The 22,144-nt window shown below is 44.5% G+C and overlaps 1 long non-coding RNA gene across 1 annotated transcript in view; it reads right to left on the bottom strand.

Moving 5' to 3' along the window:
• Window positions 1-377: 377 nt before the first annotated feature.
• LOC122542275 overlaps window positions 378-22,144 on the bottom strand; it is a 37,792-nt gene continuing 16,025 nt past the window's right edge. Inside the window, exons 2-3 of the long non-coding RNA XR_006309770.1 lie at window positions 3,186-3,307; window positions 378-496 (exon numbers count right to left, since the gene is read on the bottom strand). This is a non-coding gene — a long non-coding RNA (uncharacterized LOC122542275). The remainder of the gene's footprint in view (window positions 497-3,185; window positions 3,308-22,144) is intronic.

Here is a 22,144-nt window from a genome sequence, read left to right as displayed (position 1 = left end):
TCATTCCATACACGTACCACCCTCTATGTGAAAATGTTGCCCCTTGGGTCTCTTTTATATCTTTCCCCTCTCACCCTAAACCTATGCCCTTTAGTTCTGGACTCCCCCATCCCAGGGAAAAGACTTTGTCTATTTATCCTATCCATGCCCCTCATAATTCAGGTGGGCCAATGGGCTGAGGAGTGGCAAATGGAGTTTGGTTTAGATAAATGTGAGGTGCTGCATTTTAAAAAGGATTTTTTTCCCCCTCTTTCCCTCTCAGATGCTACCTCAGTAAATAATCAAGAGACAATTAAAAGCACAAAAAGCTACAGGGATCCTGTCATGAGTGTAATTTTGCCTTCCTTATCCATGGCTGTAATGAAACACAAGATGCAAGAGCCTCTCTCTATGACTTACCTTCCTTGCCTTGATAGTGGACATCTACACAGCTGTTGTTTGTGTAGAAACACTGCTTCCAGATGTCCGTGCAATAACCCTTGCTGCTCCACCAAACCTGGGAACAAAATAAAAGCACACGGTCACAACCCTCAACACACTGGAGCATCTCCAGCGAGTCTTACTGAAGGACAGGTCATGTCTTTGGTGACTGTATCGGAGAATTCTGTATGCAGAATCGGAGGCTCTCTTTTTGATGGGAGACAAATGGAATGGCTTTCTGCTTCCACAAAACAAACCCACTTGAAAAATCCCTGGCACCTCTAGATCCAACCCCCAACAAATGAAATCGGCCAAATCGTGGCCTACTCATTAGCACCAAATCAATCTGGAAGCATCCATTTCCTGCTCTGTGCCCTTCCCCCTCACACCCCTCAAAGCAATGGAGGTTCCTGCTCAAGAAGATGGGTTGTAATCCGGAAGAATTGAAAACTCCCGAGGAGTAATCAGAAGGGAGCTCAACCACCTTTTTAATCCAAGGAAGTGGGGGAGGGGAGGGGACTCGCAGACTTTTAGGTCAATGTCCAACACTAGTTACCTCCTCCCAGGATCCCTTCTTCCTATCCTCATGGGCAGAGAGTCAGGCAGAATGAGGCAGAGAGGAAACAGACAATTTGGTTCAACTTGCCCAGGCAATATCCTGAATTAATCAAGTCCCATTTGGCCCAATCCCTCTAAACCCTTCCTAATCATATACCCATCCAGAATGCCTTTTAAGTGCTGTAACTGCACCAGCCTCCACTTCCTGTGGCAGCTCATTCCATACATGCATCACCCTATGTGTAGAAAAGTTGCCCTTTAGGTCCCTTTTAAATCTTTCCCTCTCACCTTAAACCAATGCCCTCTAGATTAGATTCCCTAGAGTGTGGAATCAGGCTCTTCAGCCCAACAAGTCCATACCGACCCTCCGAAGAGTAACCCACCCAGACCCATTTCCCTCTGACTAATGCACCTAACACTATGGGCAATTTAGCATGGCCAACTCACCTGACCTGCACATCTTTGGACTGGTGGGAGGAAACCGGAGCACCCGGAGGAAACCCACGCAGGCACAGGGAGAATGTGCAAACTCCACACAAACAGTTGCCACAGGCTGGAATCGAACCAGAGACCCTGGCGCTGTGAGGCAGCAGTGCTAACCACTGAGTCACCGTGACTGGTTGGTGATGTCATTTCAGTCTACCCAGCCTCTCCTTATAACTCAAACGTTCCACTCCCAGTAACATCCTGTGAATCTCTTCTGAACCCTCTCCAGTTTAATCATGTCCTTCCTATAACAGGGCGACCAGAATGGGACACAGTACCCAGAAGAGGCCTCACTAATGTCCTTGACAACCGCAACATGACGTCCTAGCTCTGATACTCAAAAGGTCTGAGCAATGAAGTCAAGCATGCTGAGCGCCCTCTTGACCCCCCTGCATACCTATAATTCAAATTTCAAATAATTATGAACCTGAACCCTATGTTTCTCTGTTGTATGACACTAGTCAAGGCCCCACAAGTCCTGCCCTTGTTTGATTTACCAAAATGCAATACCTCACAATAATCCGAATTAGACTCCATCTGCCGCTCAGGGAAATAAATACTGATGTTTCAAAAACAGTTCACATTACAGAAAAGGGGAGTGCTGGGAAGAGGGAAAATGCAACATTTTTAGGTCAAAGTCCAATACTAGTCAGCTCCTCCCAGGCCCGGTCCTTCCAATTCTGATGGGAAGAGCACACCATGTGACGTAGGTAAGACCTGAAAGGGTTAACTCACTTCACACAACAGCCATATAGTGGATGCATCAGCTTACAAGAGAAGGCTGGGATCATTAAGAAAGAGGCGAAAGTGAGGACTGCAGATGCTGGAGATTATAGAGTGGAGAGTGTGGTGCTGGAAAAGCACAGCAGGTCAGGCAGCATCCGGGGAGCAGGAGAATTGACGTTTCGGGCAAAAGCCCTTCATCAGGCGATTCTCCTCAGATGCTGCTTGACCTGCTGTGCTTTTCCAGCACCACATGCTCGACTGATTAAAAAACAGCAATGTTTCTACATGGTAGTTGGACCCAGTTTCCAGAGTTTGGGGTCCTTGCCTATTTCAAGAGGGCCATCGTCCCTGTGTCTAAGGCGGCTCATGCAGCATGTCTCAATGGCTACTGCCCAGTGGCCCTAAGTTCGGTGGTCACAAAGTGCTTTGAAAGGCTGGTCACGGCATTAATCAACTCCAACCACCCCACAACTCTTGACCCACTCCATTTTGCCTATTGGATCAACAGATCCAGGTCAGATGCCATATCACTTGCCCTTCACACCTCCCTAGAACATCTCAACACCAAGAATCCTACTTATTGAAGGCTGAACTATAATCAACACTATTATCCCCTCGAGACTGATTACTAACCTTAGTGATCTCGGACTAAGCCTCACTCTCTGCAACTGGATCCTTAGTTTCCTGGCCCACAGGCCACAATCAGTGAAGATTGGGGTCAATAATTCATCCTCACTAACACTCAACACTGGAGCCCCCCCCCCAGTGGTACGTACTCAGCCCCCTACTGTACTCACTGTATACCCATGACTGCGTTGCCAAATATCAGACCAAATGCTATTTACAAGTTTATTTAGACTCTACTGTGGACGCCAAGAGGCGGGACCATCTCCCAGCTGGACATTTGTCCAGCTGACTCTTCCCCTCCTCCCTGTATGGGCTGATGCTTCTTGCTGTCCAGTCACATCACAGAGCAAAGGCGATTCCAAACTTACATTGTGGGCTGTGGAGATGATGAGGAGGATGATGGCAGTCAGATGCAGGAGGAAGATCGAGGTTAGCAACAGCAGCATGACGGATTCGAGGAGTTGTCTTCAAACAGAGTCCGAGAGTAATGCTGTGAAGAAGAGAACACGTTCGGGTCAATTCACACAGCTGTGGAATGGAACAGATTAGGCCAATTCAAGAAACAGAACAGCTCAGCAGGTCTGGCAGTATCTAGGGAGAGAAATCAGAGTTAACATTTCAGGTCCACTGACCCGTTATCAGAACTAACGGCAGCTAGGAAAAAGGATTTGTTTTTTTAAAACGCAGAAGATAGGGTGGGGAAAGGGAGTAATAATACAGCCCAAAAGAGAAAGAAGAATGGTTGGACAGAGAGGAATGGATAATGATTCGCCTGGGAGACTGAATAACTACAAATGGGGACAGTGGGGTTGTGTGTAATAGCAGATCATGTGACAACAAGACCTGGTATGTGGAAGTTGGGGTAAGGTGCGTCAAGCCCTAAAATTGTTGAACTCTATCGAGTCCAGATGGCTATAGAGTTCACAAGTGGAAAACGAGGCGCTGTTCTTCCAGCTTGCTCCAAGTTTCACTGGAGCACTGCAGCAAGCCAGAGAGAGAGAGATGTCGGCCAGGGAACAGGGTGGGGTGTTGGAAGGGCAGGCAACTGGAAGCCTGGGGTCTTTTCTGCGGACAGAATGCAGACCCCATTCTGTGAAGCATTCATCCAGTCTGTGCTTTGTCAACTTTTCCAGGTCTGGTAAACAACCCATGACTGAGTGAGCCTTTGCCAAAATCCCAGGTAACATCCAACAAGGGACTGGTGTAAGAAGCCAACATTTTATATCTAGGCAGTAGAGGGAGGAGATGGAAATGTGTTGCCGGAAAAGCGCAGCAGGTCAGGCAGCATCTAGGGAACAGGAGAATCGACGTTTCGGGCATTAGCCCTTCTTCAGGAATGAAGAAGGGCTAATGCCCGAAACATCGATTCTCCTGTTCCCTAGATGCTGCCTGACCTGCTGCGCTTTTCCGGCAACACATTTCCATCTCTGATCTCCAGCATCTGCAGACCTCACTTTCTCCTCAGTAGAGGGAGGAACACCCCGAGGCCCAGTTTATTGTAACTGGTGACTTCAATCAAGCCAATCTAAGGAAGGTGTTGCCCAAGTACCAGCAGAACATTACCTGCCCCACCAGGGGCCCAAACATTTTAGACCATGGCTACACCACTATGAAAAGATGCCTACCGCTCCATCCCCTGCCCTCATTTCAGGAACTTCGATCACAATGCCGTGTTTCTTCTCCCGGCTTACAGGCAAAAGCTCAAGCAGGAGACCCCCCCCCGTCATGGATAGAGGTCCAGTGCTAGTCGCAAGAGGCAGAGGATCAACGCTGGTGCTGTCTAGAATTGGCTGATTGGCCTATGTTCAAACAGTCTGCACCACCACCACCATCACAGACTTTAGCAGCAAGTGTGTGGAGGACTGTATACCGAGGAAGTCAATCCGGGGGGTTCCCCAACAGGAAACCCTGGATGAATCAGGACATACAAAACCTGTCAAAAACCAGGTGTGAGGCCTTCAGATCAGGAGACCCACTCAAATATAAGGAATCCAAGTACGACCTTCACAGAGCCATTCAGACAGCCAAGGACCAATACCAATCCATACTGGAGACCCAGACAGACACCCAGTGACTATGGCAAGGACTGAATGACATCACAGGTTCTAAAAGGAGACAGTGCAAGATAGCAGATGATGGCACATCCCTCCCAGATTGTCTCAATGCCTGCTATGCTCATTTTGAGCAGAATTTCGGCGGAGAGCTAACACCTATTCCGACAAGTCCTGACGAACCTATCCCAACAGTCACTGCATCAGAAGTCAGATTAATTCGTGCAAATCCAAGGAAAGCGATGGGACCAGATGGAGTACCAGGCCGTGCACTCAGAGCGTGCGTAGATCAACTGGCAGCGGTCTTCTCAGACATCTTCAACCTCTCCCTGCAGCTGGCCAATGTCCCTGCCTGTTTCAAGATGGCCAACATCATCCCTATGCCTAAGAAGGCTCATAAGGCATGTCTCAATGACTACCACCCAGTGGCCATAACTTCGGTGGTCATGAAGGCTGGTCACGGCATTAACCAACTCCAACCTCCCCACTACTCTTGACCCACTCCATTTTGCCTATCGGACCAACAGATCCACATCAGATGCCATATCACTTGCTCTTTACAGCTCCCTAGAACATCTCAACACCAAGAATCCTACTTATTGAAGGCTGAACTATAATCAACACTATTATCCCCTCGAGACTGATTACTAAACTCAGTGATCTCGGACTAAGCCTCACTCTCTGCAACTGGATCCTTAGTTTCCTGGCCCACAGGCCATAATCAGCGAAGATTGGGGACAATATTTCATCCTCACTAACACTCAACACTGGAGCCCCCCCAGGGATACGTACTTAGCCCTGTACTCACTGTATACCCATGATGGCGTTGCCAAATACCAGGCTAATGCTATTTACAAGTTCACTGATACCACCATTGTTGGTCGAATCTCAGATGGCAACAAAACAGACTACAGATGGGAGATGGAAGATCTGGAAAAATGGTGCACTGTGAACAATCTAGCTCTCAATGCCAGCAAAACCAAGGAACTCATTATCGACTTGACTTTCGGCAGGATGTTACTCATGCCCCCCAACACATTAACAGCACAGAGGGGAACGAGTGGAGAGCATGAAGCTCCTGGGAGTGGTCATCCACAACAAGCTTTCTTGGACTCTTCATGTGGATGCGCTGGTTATGAAGGCCCAACAATGTCTCTTCTTCCTCAGGCAGCTGAGGAAATTTGGCGTGACGGTGAATACCCTGGTCAACCTTTATAGGTGCACCATCAAGAGCATTCTGTCTGGATGTATCACTACTTGGTATGGCAACTGTACCATTCAAGATCGGAGACAGTTACAGAGAGTGGTGGACTCAGCCCGGATAATTACAAAGGCCAACCTCCCATCTATAGTATCCATCTACCAGGCCTGCTGTCAAGGAAAGGCTGTGAGCATTCTCAAAAGATCCATCCCACCCTGGCAATGCTTTTCTGCAACCTCTACCATCAGGGAGAAGGTACAGAAGCCTGAACACACACACCCCTGTCGGTTTTGAAACAGTTTCTACCCTACTGTTGTTAGAATACTGAATGGACTCTCAAACTCTTAACATTCGCCTGTACCTGCATTTTGGGTTTTGCCACTGTTTACCTATTATTTACTATCTATGCTACTTAACTCTGTGATCCACCTGTATTGCTCGCAAGACAAAACTTTTCACTATGCCTCAGTGCATGACAATAAATTCAATTCAATTGTGACACAGTGGCAGTGCCCCTATCTCTAGACCAGAATCTCTGGGTTCAAGCACTAACTCAGTACTCAATGATCATAGAACCATTGTCACATCACAGCCAAGCAGACAGATTATTGATCTGTAAATCCCTCCGACGTGCCTACGATGGTCAGCAGGAGGGACAGGATTTCCTGGTCTGCCTGAACCCTGAGTGTTAGCTGCTGCATAACACGCTCCCACAACTTCAAACTACACCCCACACGTAAGATCGCACTCGGAGCAAGAGGGGGCCCTTGGCTCAAGTCTGCCACACACAAGCCAGACTGTGCAGCTTCACATTGGTCTAGCTATCCAACCATTGTCCATAGCTCCATCCATCCATCTTGCCATGCCCATCACTGTTATAGCAACGGGCGTCAGATGCAATATGATGCAGATGCACCCATTTCCACCCACAGTCCAAAGATGTGCAGGTTAGTTGGGTGAGCCATGGTAAATGCGGGATTATGGGGAGGATTGTGGGGGGTTGGGGAGGAATTATCTTCAGATGGTTGGTGCAAATTAAGACCATAAGAGTGGAATGAATGGCCTCTCTCTGCACTGTACAGATTCTATGAATATGAATAACTGACACTACCAACAATACAGCTGGTGTTCTCCCCATTATCTAAGCTGCAACTGAAATGGAAATACATATGTAAATACTACAGCTGTGTACTAGATCTCACTGCACACACTGACTAATTGCTGGCAGGGGAGGGTGGATTAGATTTTAATAGTTTGGAATTAATTTAACAGATGCTTCAAAGATTACTGTGGACACCAGTCAATATTCATAACAGGAACTGTCCAGAAAGTCAGCAGTGTCCGAGACCCACAGAATGATGGGTCAGCCACTACCAAGAATATTACCCTATGGCTACGACCCAACAACCACCCACATGCGTAAATGCCGTGTCAAATTCTGCGATTAAAATTGATTAACTTTGGTATCGAGTTCGAATGATGTCACAACATGAAGCAAGAATGACAGAAAAACAAAAGGAAAGAAATGTCAATTCTGCGGACTCCTTTGACCAATCGGAACAGTCTGTAGTGTTGCGAGTGACAGACTTGGGGTAGCTGCTGGCTAGATCAAAACAGGGGCTGGATAAAGGAGCAGAAAGTGGTGTTTGGACATCGGTTAGAGACCAGGGAGGTTTCCCTCGATCTTCTTCAAAGGTGACTCACCACACCCCTCATCCACAGTGTGGTGCCACCTCACTTCAGTCAAGAAAACCCACCACCTTACCTCATGTTTGGTCTACATTGGGCATATGCCCTTCAATGATGGGAAGACTGCCTTCCAAACATCTGGCAACATACCCTGCCACTACAAGGAGCTGGTTTTGGACAAGATAGGATTCCAATCTCTATAGAATCCAGTACTCAACGAAACTGGGGGGGTGGGGAGAAAGAGTGTGAGAGAGAGTAAACAAACTTAAGCCCTTCGTAAGCACCTTAAAGCCCACACCCAAGGTTCGGATGTGGAAGCATTCATTTACTGGGTGCTGCTGTGAAAGAAGTAGATAGTCATCTCAAGAGAGATTTTTGGAGTCCTGGTCCCACTGAGCCAATCAGTTCACTCGATGGAAGCAGCACAGACACCAATAAAACGTCTCCTCTCCTCAAAAACAGAAGAGAGTAGCTACTTCCGCATTAGCGTGAACATCTGTACAACCCACTTTCAGTGGTTAGCCCAGCTGCCTCAGTGCCAGGGGTCTGGGTTCTACCCTCAGGCAACTGTCTGTGTGGAGCTTGCACGTTCTGTCACTTGTCTGTGGGCGGGCTCCTCCAGATGCTCCAGTTTCCTCCCACAGTCCAAAGATGTGTGGGTGAGGTAGATTGGCCATGCTAAATTGCCCATTGTTTTGAGGGGTACACAGGTTAGGTGGGGTAGCCATGGGAGATGCGAGGTTACAGGGATTGGGGTGTGAGGGAAATACTCTTTGGAGGATCAGTGTGGCCTTTGCAGTTATTTCAGGCAGATAGGCCCATGGATTGGAAAGATGAAAATGGAAGGCAGGAAAAATGCCATGTCAGCTCGAATAGCGGATCTGGAAGTGAACAAACCCAGGGAGAGCAATGATGAACTTTTGAACAGTTCAGAAAATAAAAGATACCAAGTTAGAGGGCGTATCTCATCAAGATCAAGAAATTCAATCCATATCAGGAGCAGAAGCCCATGTGATTTGGGAAGTCTTAAGAGGGCATGAGCAAACTAGAAGATAAAGTTAACAAAAATCATGCCAAACAAGAATTTTTAAAGTTCTATAAAAGAAACAACCAACTCTAAGCCAGAGGTGGATTTGTTTGGAAAAGGAGTCTCATGATAAAACTTATAAGGTGAAAGCAAGTCTAGCAGCACAAGGCTTTTGCAGAAAATCTGGGAACTGGGCGTAAGAATAGATTCCTATACTGATGACTGGAAAAACAACTTTGAAATGTTTCATGGCTTAGTAAGCAACAGACGCTTGAGAGAGTATAGATCATTGATGTTAAAGCTGAATTTCTACAGTGAGATCAGTTTAAAAGGGAAGTGCTTTTTCAAAAGAGGCACCAAATATTGCCAGGACACAAAGTTAAACAAACATGCATCTGTCAACTAATGTGATATCTCTAGAGTTTGGTACTTCTCAGTAAGGCCCATCGGATTACGATTGGGCTATCTTCAGTTAAAAGCAGACCATGCCAGGTTTTACTGGCACCATGTGGAGCAACATTCAGGCATCTTTATGATGCCTGTAGATAATTTTTCATGGGGTTCAACTAATGTGATATCTCTAGAGTTTGGTACTTCTCAGTAAGGCCCAATCGGATTACGATTGGGCTATCTTCAGACCATGCCAGGTTTTACTGGCACCATGTGGAGCAACGTTCAGGCATCTTTATGATGCCTGTAGATAATTTTTCATGGGGTGGGAGCAATGAATTGGAAACCATTGGGATAAATGGGCTTAAAGCAGAATTCAAAATTGCAAGTCAGGCTTTTAAGCATGTTGCATTGGGAATCAAACAGAATGGATCAAGTATCACTTTGCATTAGCAATCTTATTTGGAAAAGAGAGAGCGTTGAGCTCATTGTTAATAGTGAAAGTAGGGCCTCAGGAAAAATTATAATTGCTTCCAAAGTTGAAATGGAGGAATTACAAAGTCTAACCAGACAGCTGAACACCCAAACAAGGCCAGATGCCAGAGAGAGAGTTGGGTACGACAGTAAAACATTCCAAAGAGGAAGGTATTATTTGAGTTAAATAAAATTGAAAGAATTTAAAATGGAGTACTCTGTTTTGACGTTTCGATAACTACATCACCAGGTGTAGACAGGGTAGTTAAGAAGCCTTCATTACTCAGACCTCAGAGTACAGGAATTGGGACGTCGTGTTGCGGTTGTACATGATGTTGGCGAGGCCTCTTCTGGAGCACGGTGTCCAGTTCTTGTCTCGGTTATAGGAAGACTATTATTAAGCTGGAGAGGGTTCAGAAAAGATTAGCCAGGAATGGAAGGTTTGGGTTATTGGTAGAGGCTGGATAGAATAGAATAGAGTAGAATGGAAACAGGCCATTCAGCCAACAAGTCCACGCTGACCCTCCAAAGAATAACCCACCCACACCCATTCCCCTATTATTCTACATTTAACCCCGACATATGCACCTAACCTGCACATCTCTGAACACCATGGGCAATTCACCCAACCTGCACATTTTGGACTGTGGGAGGAAACCAGAGCACCTGGAGGAAACTCACGCAGACACAAGGAGAATGTGCAAGCTCCATACAGACAGTCACCCGAGGCTGGAATCGAACCCAGGTCCCTGTTAACCACTGAGTCACCAAGCCGCCCAAATAAGGGATATTGGATAGGCTGGGACATTTTTCACTGAAGTGTATGAGGTCGGGGGAAGGGGCCTTATAGGAGGTTTTTAAAGTTGGGATGAATATAGAAAAGACGAATGGCAGATATCTTTTCCTTACAGCAGGGGATTTCAAAGACTGGGGGGGCGGGGGGAAAACATATTTTTAACGTGAGAAAAGAAATATTTTAAAAAAAAGGACATGAAAGGCAACTTTTTTTAAAATTTTACACAGAGGGTGGTTCATGTGTGGAATGAACTTCCAGATGAAACTGCAAGTACAGTTACAACATTTAACAGACATTTGGACAGAAGTATGAATAAGAAATGTTTGGAAGGATGTAGGCCCAAGCACAGGCAGGTGGGACAAGTTTAGTTTGCAATTATCATCATCAGCATGGACTGGCTGGAATGATGGGTCGGTTTCTGTGCTTTACAACTCTATGACTATATTAGAAGGTGCCTGGAACATGAAACTAGTTATTTTTAGAGGTGCTCCTTATGCCTCTCTCACGCGTTCTCAAATGCAGGAGGGTTTTTTTTCCCCCCTTGTGAGAAATATCACCCTTCGGTTTGAGAAGCTCAAAAGAATAGTAAAAGTAGCAGAAACCCTTCATCTTAACATGGTGGCAGCAAGGCATTTTCGTCGCAAAAAAGCTTTGGGAATTCAATTCTAAAAAAGGGGCTACATTGACAAGTTACAACCATGATAACATCCACTCAACAAAATGTGTGAATGAGAAAAGACTCATGATGAATATTGCAGCTTGAAAACAGAGGACTCTCCGAATGGAGAAACATCAGTGGCAGATTGCTTCATAAAGAGGTTATAGGTAACTACTGGACATACTGGAAAAAGAATGAATGCTTGGAATTTTAATGTCAAAAAAAAACCATCAGCATATTTATTTTTAATAAATATATACATTTAGAAGAGGGGATCTGTTATCATCAGCTATTATCTGAAGGAGATCAAAGGTTTGAAGGAAAAGGTGATGGATATACTGTGAATTGATTGGGTGTGAATTGGTTGTATGAATATGGGATGCTATTAATCAGTGGGATGAAAGTTTTATGGAGTCTGTATAACTGAAATAAAGCCATGACTATAAATATGGACATATATTCTGAAATAACTGCACAGAGGCCAGTATCCCGTCACCAAGTCATCCTTTATTTACACAAACATAGTACACAGAGTGTGGCCAGCCAGCTCGCAGTCACTACCCTGAATGGTTGAGATTCAAAATCCCCTGCTTATTGGTCAGCTAGGGCTTCCTGATTGGGTTGTTAACCTAGACCAGTCAAGGATTTTGCAGTTAGCAAGGTCCACCTGATTTCAATCACTACAACTTCCATTCAAAAACATGATTTTCTAGTCTTTACCAAAGCTGGAGTCCCAGTGGGCTTAGGATAAAGGCTGGGAGTGTAGGCTGGGTAGGAATGCAAGATGGGGCGCATGGAAGTGACCAAGTGATAGGTACAAGGTGGGGTTTTGGGAGATGGGAAGGCCAGGGATGAGTGTCTTCTCTCTTCAACTACTACTGTCCACCCTATTGGAAGGCTGAGAGTTCAATGGTGTTGGGTTCTGACAAAGGGAATGTGTTCTCTTTGCACCACCTAGTGGTGTTTACAATAAACACAGCCTCTCTTCCCAATGATTTGGGAGATGCCGGTGTTGGATTTGGGTGTACAAAGTTAAAAATCACACAACACCTGGTTATAGTCCAAGTTCCACCCCAACCCAAAAACAAGGTCCTGTATCATTACTTGCTGCAACAACACTTTTCCCAAAATTCCATATTTTTCCAAAAGGAATAACTTCCTCCTAAAACTTCTGAAAATAGAGATTCCAAAAGCGTTGCAACCTGAATGGCAGAATTTGCAGTAAAATTCAACTTGTTCCGACACAGTGTGTTCCATTCAGTACCTTTTTTGTTTGTCACCTGTACCCTATTATGGGATTGTTATCCTGCATGTGTGTGCCAAAGAGTTACACATGAGAAATGTACAGAGGGTGAGGAGGAAGCACTTCAGTCTGACCACCTCCATTGTAATCAAATCCAGATTAATGATGGAGTTAGACCACTGTATTCCTGAACACAGGCCATGGGTTAATGGCTGTCCGAAATCATTTGCAAGTGAAATATTCTATTCAAAATTCTTCTCAATGCAGCAGCCTTCAATTGGACTAGAATTACCGACTGCTTTTACCCACAGGGCTTTAACACATCTTGGTGATTTCCATTCCGTCTCATCAGGTGGTAGTAATGAAGGAGTGTCGCTCCGAAAGCTAGTGTGCTTCCAATTAAACTTGTTGGACTATAACCTGGTGTTGTGTGATTTTTAACTCTCTTCCCAATGAATTGCTTAATCAAGGTCTGTACATCAACAGATGAAATTCCAAACAGAGTCACATTGGATTCAAAACATTCTTCCTTCATAATGGTGCCAGACCTGCTACGTTTCTCTAGCACTTTGCACCTTTATTTCAGGATCTCCAGCATCTGCGGGACTTTGGTTTTACTGTATTTGAAAATCAAGACTTATTCAAATGCAAACGGCTGAAAAGAAATCAAAAAGGAAGTGAAATCCAACAGAGAACAGCAAAATTTGCAATTGAGGACTAGGAGAGACGGAATGGAAATCACTAGATGTGCTGAAGCCCTGCGGGTAAAAGCAGTCGGTAATTCTAGTCCAATTGAAGGCTGCTGCATTGGGAAGAATTTTGAATAGAATATTTCACTTGCAAATGATTTCTGACAGCCACTAACCCATGGCCTGTGTTCAGGAATACAGTGGTCTAACTCCATCATTAATCTGGATTTGATTACAATGGAGGCGGTCAGACTGAAGTGCTTCCTCCTCACCCTCTGTACATTCCTCATGTGTAACTCTTTGGCACACACATGCAGGATAACAATCCCATAATAGGGTACAGGTGACAAACAAAAAAAAAGGTACTGAATGGAACACACTGTGTCGGAACAAGTTGAATTTTACTGCAAATTCTGCCATTCAGGTTGCAATGCTTTTGGAATCTCTATTTTCAGAAGTTTTAGAAGTGAAGTTATCCCTTTGGGAAAATATGGGAATTTTGGGAAAAGTGTTGTTGCAGCAAGTAATGATACAGGACCTTGTTTTTTGGGTTGGGGTGGAACTTGAATGTAGGAAGTGGAAGAGGCCCAACAGCTCTTCAAGACTACACATCCATTCAATAAGATCACGTCTGACCAGTGACTTAATATCTACATACCCACCATGGTTCCATTAGTTACAAAAATAAAAACTCATTTAAAAATCAATTGATCTAGCATCAATTCCTTTGAGAAGTAGTTCCAAATTTCTACTAGCCTTTGTGCGCAGTATGGATTCCTAATTTTACTCAAGATTTTTTTTAAAAATAAAAAAGGTATCTGCACCCTCCTTGTCCTACAGTCCCCCAGCAGCAGCAGAAATAGATCTGCAGAGGGAGCCTTGGTTTGTATTTTATCAATTACTAGAAGTGCTACTCTGGATATGATGTTCAGGGTAACAGCTGTATCACACCAAGGAGACGCAAATGCTATGAAAAGGGGCATTGGGGTAGGGGGTTGGGGGAGGGGGGCGGTGCGGAAGGCAAGACCACAAAGCCAAACCACAAGAATGTAAAAGATTTTTGACAATGACCGATTGGACCTTTCCAGCAACACAAGCTCAGCTTCCTCACGACTTCAAGCGAGTCTGAAGATACTGCATTAGAAACGTGGCCTCGATAACAGAATCGGACATGACACTAAATCTTTGCAGAGAAAGATCTCATAAAAACCTTGAAGAAGAATGACCAGACAGACTATCTGTTCTGTGGAACATGGATGGCACCACAGCTCAACAGTTAGCACTGCTGCCTTATAGCGCCAGGGACCCAGGTTGGATTCCAACCTCGGGTGATTGTACATGGGCACATTCAGTGTCTGCGTGGGTTTCCTCCCACAGTCCAACGTTGCGCAGGTTAGGTGGATTGGCCATGGGAAATATAGAGTCACGGGGATAGTGTAAGGGGCTGAGTCTGGGTTAGATACCCTTTGGCTCTTGCTGTTGAAGAGTTTTGGCTTGTACTCGCTGGAGTTCAAAAGACTGGAGTAGGGGGAGAGGGTGTATCTGATTGAGGAATACAAAGTGCTAAAGGGGATTGATAAAGTAGACATTGTCCCACAATGGATAGCATCTGTTCAGTCTCGAACAACAGGTCATAGATATAGAGGGAGAGAGGAGGTAGGTTCAAAACAGATGTGGAGAAACCCCTTCTCCCAAAGGGTTGTGAATATGTGGAACTCACTGCCCCAGAGTGCAGTGGAGGCAGAATTGATCAACAGATTCAAGAACGAACTGGGTAGGTTTCTGATGAAAAGCAGGAATAAATTAATTATGGGGAGCAGGCAGGAGTGTGGAGTGGAGACCAGGATAAGATCCACCGTGGTCATGTTAAATGGTGGAATGGACGTGAAGGGATGTATCACCTACTCCTGCTTCAAATTCTTACGTTTCCACACTGCAGGGATTCTAGAAGTTGCTTGAGGCAGGAGTGTTGGCAAGGGAAACTCCTGTTATTGAAAATAGAACCAAAACCGATCTTTTATATCCACTTGAGAGGGCAGGAGCCTGTGTCACAGTCAGTGGGTTATAGGACAGGAGTGGATATGGTGTTGCTCACTTCAGGGTTTCTCTCAGTCAAGATAATGCCTGAAAGAACAAAGTATAAAGCAAAATATTCTCTAGATCACTGCATGCAGCTTATCAAGCTATCAGACTGGCCCTGAAGCTATAAAAATCAAACACTTCAGGAGTTTATTCAGCCCATCAAACCCATACTGACTCTTCGTGCTGCTCAACTGCTCTTTTCTCCCAGTTCTCTCTCTCCCTCCCCCTTTTTAAGCATACCCGAAACGCTTTTGAACATTCCATTCAAATCTGTACCACTCTCACAGCAACACAAACCAGATGGTGACTATGATATCTGGAAAGTCTCACTCAGCAACCTTGCTCTTGTATTAGACACCCACTTCCCATAGATAACTGGATACTTCACAATCTCTTCAAGCTGTCATCTCCACAAATCGGTGAAGTAATTCAGGCTCCCATTTAGAGATTTGGAGGAAACATTGACATGGCAGTGATGTCACTGGGCTGGTAATCTAGAGGAGCAGCAGAATTGACATTTTGGGCTTAAAATCCCTTCATCAGGGATGACCAAGAGCTTCTGCTCGAAACTCCTGCTCCTCGGATGCTGCCTGACCTGCTGTGCTTTTCCAGATCCACACTCTCTACTCTGACTCTCCAGCATCTGCAGTCCTCACTTTCTCCTTGTAATCCAGAAGCCCAGGTTACAGTTCTAGGGCGGAGGGTTCAAATCCTATCCTGACAGCTTTGGGAATTTCAATTCAATGAATAAATCTGGAATTGAAGATCATGGTGACAATGACTGCTATTATTGATCATTGTGAAAACCCATCTGGTTCGCTAACGTGCAATACCTGGCCTGGTCTACACAAGCTCTGGGCCGCTCAGTGGTTAGCACTGCTGCCTCACAGTGCCAGAGACCTGGGTTCAATTCCCACCTTGGGCAACTGTCTGTGTGGAGTTTGTACATTCTCCCAGGGCCCGTTTCCACGCTGTAGGGAATCTAATCTAAATCCTTTTAATTTCAAGCACATACGGTTAATAAAATCATGAAGGGTATAGATAAGGTGAATGGTAGGTATCTTTTCCCTAGGATGGGGGATTTCAAGACTAGGGATCAGATTTTTAACTTGAGAGGAGAGGAACTTAAGATGAGGGGCACTTTAAGAAAAGCATTTAGTCCACACATGAATCAACTTCTTGAGGAAGTGGTAGATTCAGGTACAACATTAAAGACATTCAGACAAGTACATGAATAAGAAATGTTTGGAGGGATGAGTCAAGTGCAGGCAGGTGAGACTAGTTTAGTTTGGGATTATCGTCGGCGTGGACTGGTTGGAATAAAAGGATTTGTTTCCGTGCTGTATGATTATCACAAATGTACATATATTTTAGTATAAATATCATTACAGTATATTTGCTGTACATAGGAGGCCAGCGTGGAGGTGCAATATCAGATCACACATGTAGAAGTGGCAAGAAGCCCCCCCCAATCTAAACTTGGCCAAAAGTTAAATCTGTGATAGTGAATGTTGATGTTTGAGTCAGAGAGGTGACGGACAAGTGTGACAGAACCGGTCTAATCTCACCAAGTCGGGGAGAAGACCAGAATTCCAGTGTAAGAATAATATGGAGACATGTGGAGCAGGCCAATGTTTGTTTATCAAAAACAGGACAATGGCCAACACCTGTACAGCTGTTAGTCACAAGAGTGCTATAGGGAACTCAAGTACCACACATGGCTTCCATCACTGTCATAGGCAATGTAATCACTCTCTCCAATATATCCTATCAGCACCTCATGTATACTACTGTGTGCTCTGGAGGGAATATTTACCTTGGCAGTGTAACGAGCTACACATCACACTAACCATTCCTCAGGAGCTCTGCATCCCTAAATTGCCTTCCCTTGGATTGGAAAAGAGATTGGAATCTAAACAGGTCTAAATGGAGGAAAATAGTGACCTCTATATTTTGGTTCATCCTTCTAAGAACCTGCACACTCATGTCACTGCCCTCAGTCAAGGCAAAGCTGTCTAATGGCATTGACATGGAGATGGGGTGGACAAAGTCAAAAATCACACAACACTGGGTTATAGTCCAAAAGGTTTATTGAAACTGCAAGTTTTTGGACCCCTTGTTCCTTTCTCACGCAGTTAGAATTTATAGTAAAAGATCAATGTATTCTCTCTATGTCCAAAGAGTCATACAACATACGCAAACGTATTGAACAAACCTAGTTGGCTATTAAAAAAAACAAAAAAAAATATCGGTTAGAATGGAGGTGCAGGTTTTGAGTAACTAATATGTATCTGCAAATTCAAATCTGCACATGCAAATTCACCCCATAGATTTATATGAATGTGTGCGCGCATGAGAGAGTGCATTTGAGAAGGAGTGTGTGTGTGAGAGAGTGCGCATGTGATTGTGTGCGCGCCTGATAGAGAGAGCCCGCACGCGTGAGGGAGTTAATGCGCGTGAGAGAGCAAGAGTGAATATACTGTGTTTGGGTCACCTCTAGTGTGATATAAACCCAGGACCGCGGTGGAGGCAGTTCTCACGGGTACCGAACATGGCTATCAGCCTGTGTTTGGCAAAGCAAAGCATTGTTGCGTGTCCCAAAGTCCATCTTGGAGGATGTCTATCTGAAGGTCAGAGGCTGAATGTCCTTGAACGCTGAAGTGGATGTCATCAGAAGCGGTTTCATGGTAGCAGCTTCCTCACGATCTCCCTTAAGGGAGCTTCACTGACCTCAAATTTTCGGACTGAGATATGGTGCTATATCCAATAGCATTTCACACCAGTGGTATTTGTAAGACACTAAAAGGCAGTACTCCCAAATGAAAGTTTGCACGCTTGGTCTGTCCACTAGCTGGAGATCTAAAAGCCCTTGCAAAGAATCTCTCTTGGTCGTCCTATAAAGAGGAGTCCAAGAGATAGGATAACCTAATTTGTCTTTCTTTTTGTACTGAGTTAATGATAATTCTTCAAAGTCTCAGGATATTTTATCACATGAGAAAGGTGCTATATAAACATAGAACAAGGATGCTATGTTATACACAGAGAACTTGTCTGGGCTGCATTATAAAATAGTTGTGTCAGAACAAGATGGGGAGGGGGCGCAGGAGTCCTTAGGTGTCAGTTGCTTTCCTGAAGACTGGCTTTCTTCCCTAAAAAAGGAGAGGTAAGCACAGGCTCCCACCATGTCTTGCAAGTGTCAGCATAACTGATACTACCATGAATGGAACACACAAAAAAAAAGGACAGACAAAAAGACTAATTCTACTCCATTTCCAATGTATTTTCCTTGGAAAAAGAGAAGGCCAAGCAGAGACATGACAGAATTGTGAGGGAGAGGGACAGGAAGATCCTGTTTCTCTTGGCAAAGGGTTCAGGAACCAGGGGTCACAGATTCAAGTTAAAAAGGCAGAAGATATTTTATAGAGGGAGGGTGAGAGTCATAGAGATGTAGAGCATGGAAACAGACCCTTCGGTCCAACTTATCCGTGCTGACCAGATATCCTAAATTCATCTAGTCCCATTTGCCAACATTTGGCCCATTTTCCTCCAAACCCTTCCTATTCATATACCCATCCAGATGCCTTTTAAAATGTTGTAATTGTACCAGCCTCCAGTACTTCCTCTGGGGGCTCATTCCATACACACACCACTCTGTGCGAAGAAGTTGTCCCTCAAGTCTCTTTTATGTCTTGCCCCTCTCACCGTAGATCTATGCCCTCTAGTTTTGGATCCCCCCACATTGGGGAAAAGACCTTGTCTATTTACCCTACCCATGCCCCCTCATCATTTTACAACCTCTATAAGGTTACCCTTCAGCCTCTGACACTCCAGGGAGAAGCAGCCCAACCTATTCAGCCTCTCCCTATAGTTCAAACCCTCCAACCCTGGCAACATCCTTGTAAATCTTTTCTGAACCCCTTTCAAATTTCACAACATCGTTCCTACGGAAGGGAGACCAGAATTGCGCGCAACATTCCAAAAAAGGTGGCCAAACCAACGTCCTGTACAGTTGCAACATGACCTCCTAACTCCTATACTCAATGCACTGACCAGAGGAAAATATACCAAACACCTTCATTATCCTATCTACCTGCGACTACTTTCAAGGAAATCCAAGGTCTCTTTGTTCAGCAACACTTCCCAGGACCTTATAATTAACTGTATATGCCCTGCCCTAATTTGCCTTACTCCAATGCAGCATCTCACATTTATCTAAATTAAACTCCATCTGCCAATCTTCAAACCTTAGCCCATCCAAAGGTCCTGTTAGACGCGGAGGTAACTTTGTTTTGGTTAAGTGCAGAGGATGATGTGTTTCTAGATTTCACTTAAAAACCAAAAGAACCGCAGATGCTATAAATCAGAAACAAAAATGGAAGCTGCTGGAAAAGCTCAGCAGGTCTAGCAGCATCCGCGGAGAGAACTCAGAATTAACGTCGTGGGTAAAGTGAACCTTCTACAGAACTCGAAGGAAAGGTTCAGATGAAGGATCACTCGACCTGAAACGTTAACTCCACTGCCCTTGCCCTTCCAGATGGAAGTGATTGCGGGTTTGATAAGGTACTGTCTAAGGATTTTTGATGAATTTCTGAAGTGCATCTTGTAGACAGCACATTGCTGTTACTGAGCATCAGTGGCGGATGTGGTGCCAAATCAGGAAGACTGCTTTATCCTGGACGTATCCCAAACCAGACTGTTCCTTTTTGGGTCCGCCTCATCTCTGTTCCTACTGCATCCAAAGTTGACTATTGTTTGAATCAGAGATTCTAATTAACTCTTTTGTTGACACATTAAGTGTACAGAAAACTGATCTCTACATTACTGTGCTCCTATACAGCCCTTCCATTTCTCTCAATCTTGACAGTATATGACTATTAATGTCATAGTTACATCTCATATGCTTTCCCTTATGACACACCAATCTGGAAAATTAATACTCAGGCTGCATGTGTAGGCTGTTCTTAATTTCCCAGTGGAGCAAACCTTTGGAACGCATTGCTGGTAGATCTAGTATGTGTACTGATACTCCACAGAATGTTTTTACAAAAAAAAAAAGAGTCCTTGACTACAGAAGGAAACTGCGTCTTATAAAATGGAGCAACAGTTAGTGTTTACATGGTCAATTTGATCTTTTGGCCTGTTTTCAGTATAAAAACTGATTAAAGATAGGAGATCATTTTTCCCTTATTGACCCTGGGACATTTCCTCTCTTTTTCCTTATATTTAAAAACAATAATCACCTGGCCTTGTGTTTAAATTTGTGGCAGCCGTTAAAAGCAAAAGCACATTGCAGCAAAGATAAAAAGGTAATTAACATATGAGCTAGCCTGCCATAGTTTTATGTATAATTGTGTTTCACCAGGGATCCCCCTTTCATTGGGGGGGTGGAGAAAGGGGAGGGAGGAGGGGCAAGAGCAGGAAAGTACATGCACTGTGTTAGGGACAAGACCTTAACCCCCTCAAAACATGTCAAGGTGACAGCCTTAAACCCACTCTTTAAAATGAAACAAAGGCAAGTGTGAGGCATTGAGGTCCAGATGCAATTCGATTGGTCAAACTACTAGGCTTGAAGCAAAACACATTTAACTCAAACACTACACAGTTAAAAATACAAACAAAAAAGATAGATTCTGAATAACAACTGGGTGTAGGTTTGCTCGCTAAGCTAAAAAGGTTTGTTTTCAAATGTTTCGTCACCACACTAGGTAACATCTTCATCTGGAGGCTCACTGAAGGTGTTACCCAGTACGGTGACGAAATGTCTGAAAACGAACCTTCTAGCTCAGCGAGCAAACCTACATCCAGAACCTCAACCTGAGCGACAAATCTTCTCAGAACAACTTAAACTTAACAGAATTACTAAACAGCAACTGTTCCAATACAGTAACATCCCACACTCTTGCAAAGGCAAATAGACTGTCCCACATGCCAGTCCAGCAGAAGGAAGAGAAAAACTCACTGTCTTATCCTGTTTTCCCATAACCATCTTCGCAGCGCATTTTCTAAATCAACAACACTGCGACTTCACGTGGCCTACTTTATTAGTGAAAACACCTGGCTTTTTCCGCTTCTCCTCCCCCCATGAGTTTCCTTTCTATCCTATGGAAAACTATCTTCAATTAGATCTCCTTTTCCATCACAATCTGAGGATTTCTCTTTTCCCAGATTTCTCACCCTCACAGATTGAAATTGATGTCAGAAATTGCACTTTGACTTAGGAACCAATACAATCAACTGGGATTTCCCCTGCTAATTTGGCAGTCTGAATTCTCTGCTCTTCCTCACGAGTTCTCACTATGGGGACAGCATAGTGACTGAGCGGTTAGCCTCATGGAGCCAGGGATCCAAGTTTCATTCCATACTTGGGTGACTGTGCAAACTCCACACAGGCATTCTGGCGTCTTCACGGGTTTCCTCCAGGCGCTCCGTTTTCCTCCGACAGTCCAAAGATGTGCAGGCTGGATTAGCCTTGCCAAATTGCTCACCGTATTGGAGGGTGTGCAGGCTAGATGGATTAACCCTGGGAAGTGCAAGGTTTCAGAGATGGGGGTGGATCTGGGTAGGATGTTCTTCAAAAAGATCGGTGTGGACTTGATGCAGCGATTCTAAATGATTCTACTTCAGGAAGTGAATTTCAAACTTCTCCAAAAAAAGTAGTGTCTCTCTAATAGCGCCATGTGTCTGATATATTTTCACTGCCCTTGCCCACCTAAGGTTACTTTGTTTGATCCTTTCAAACTCAAAATGACCAGGTTCCCTCCTTAAATTCTTAAAACATTGTCTGTAGGCCTCTGGCACAAGCTCATATGCACATACGATGGCTTTTTCTCCCACCTCCTCAGATATGTCCCAGATAATGATGCAAATACCTCACTAACTCTCCCTACCAACTTGGTTTGGATCAACAATACCCAGATAGTCAGAAGCCATTTAGTTTGTTAAGCTATTTTCTCAAATGAAACAAACCAAAAAAAAAAGGCTTCTACATCCTTCTTGTTGAACTTAAGCAACGCTTGGACATACTTAA

The sequence above is a fragment of the Chiloscyllium plagiosum genome, chromosome 39 (assembly GCF_004010195.1).
Source record: "Chiloscyllium plagiosum isolate BGI_BamShark_2017 chromosome 39, ASM401019v2, whole genome shotgun sequence".
NCBI lineage: Eukaryota > Metazoa > Chordata > Chondrichthyes > Orectolobiformes > Hemiscylliidae > Chiloscyllium > Chiloscyllium plagiosum.
The sequence above is the reverse complement of the archived record's forward strand: the minus strand, read 5'-3'. Positions and strand labels throughout refer to the sequence as shown.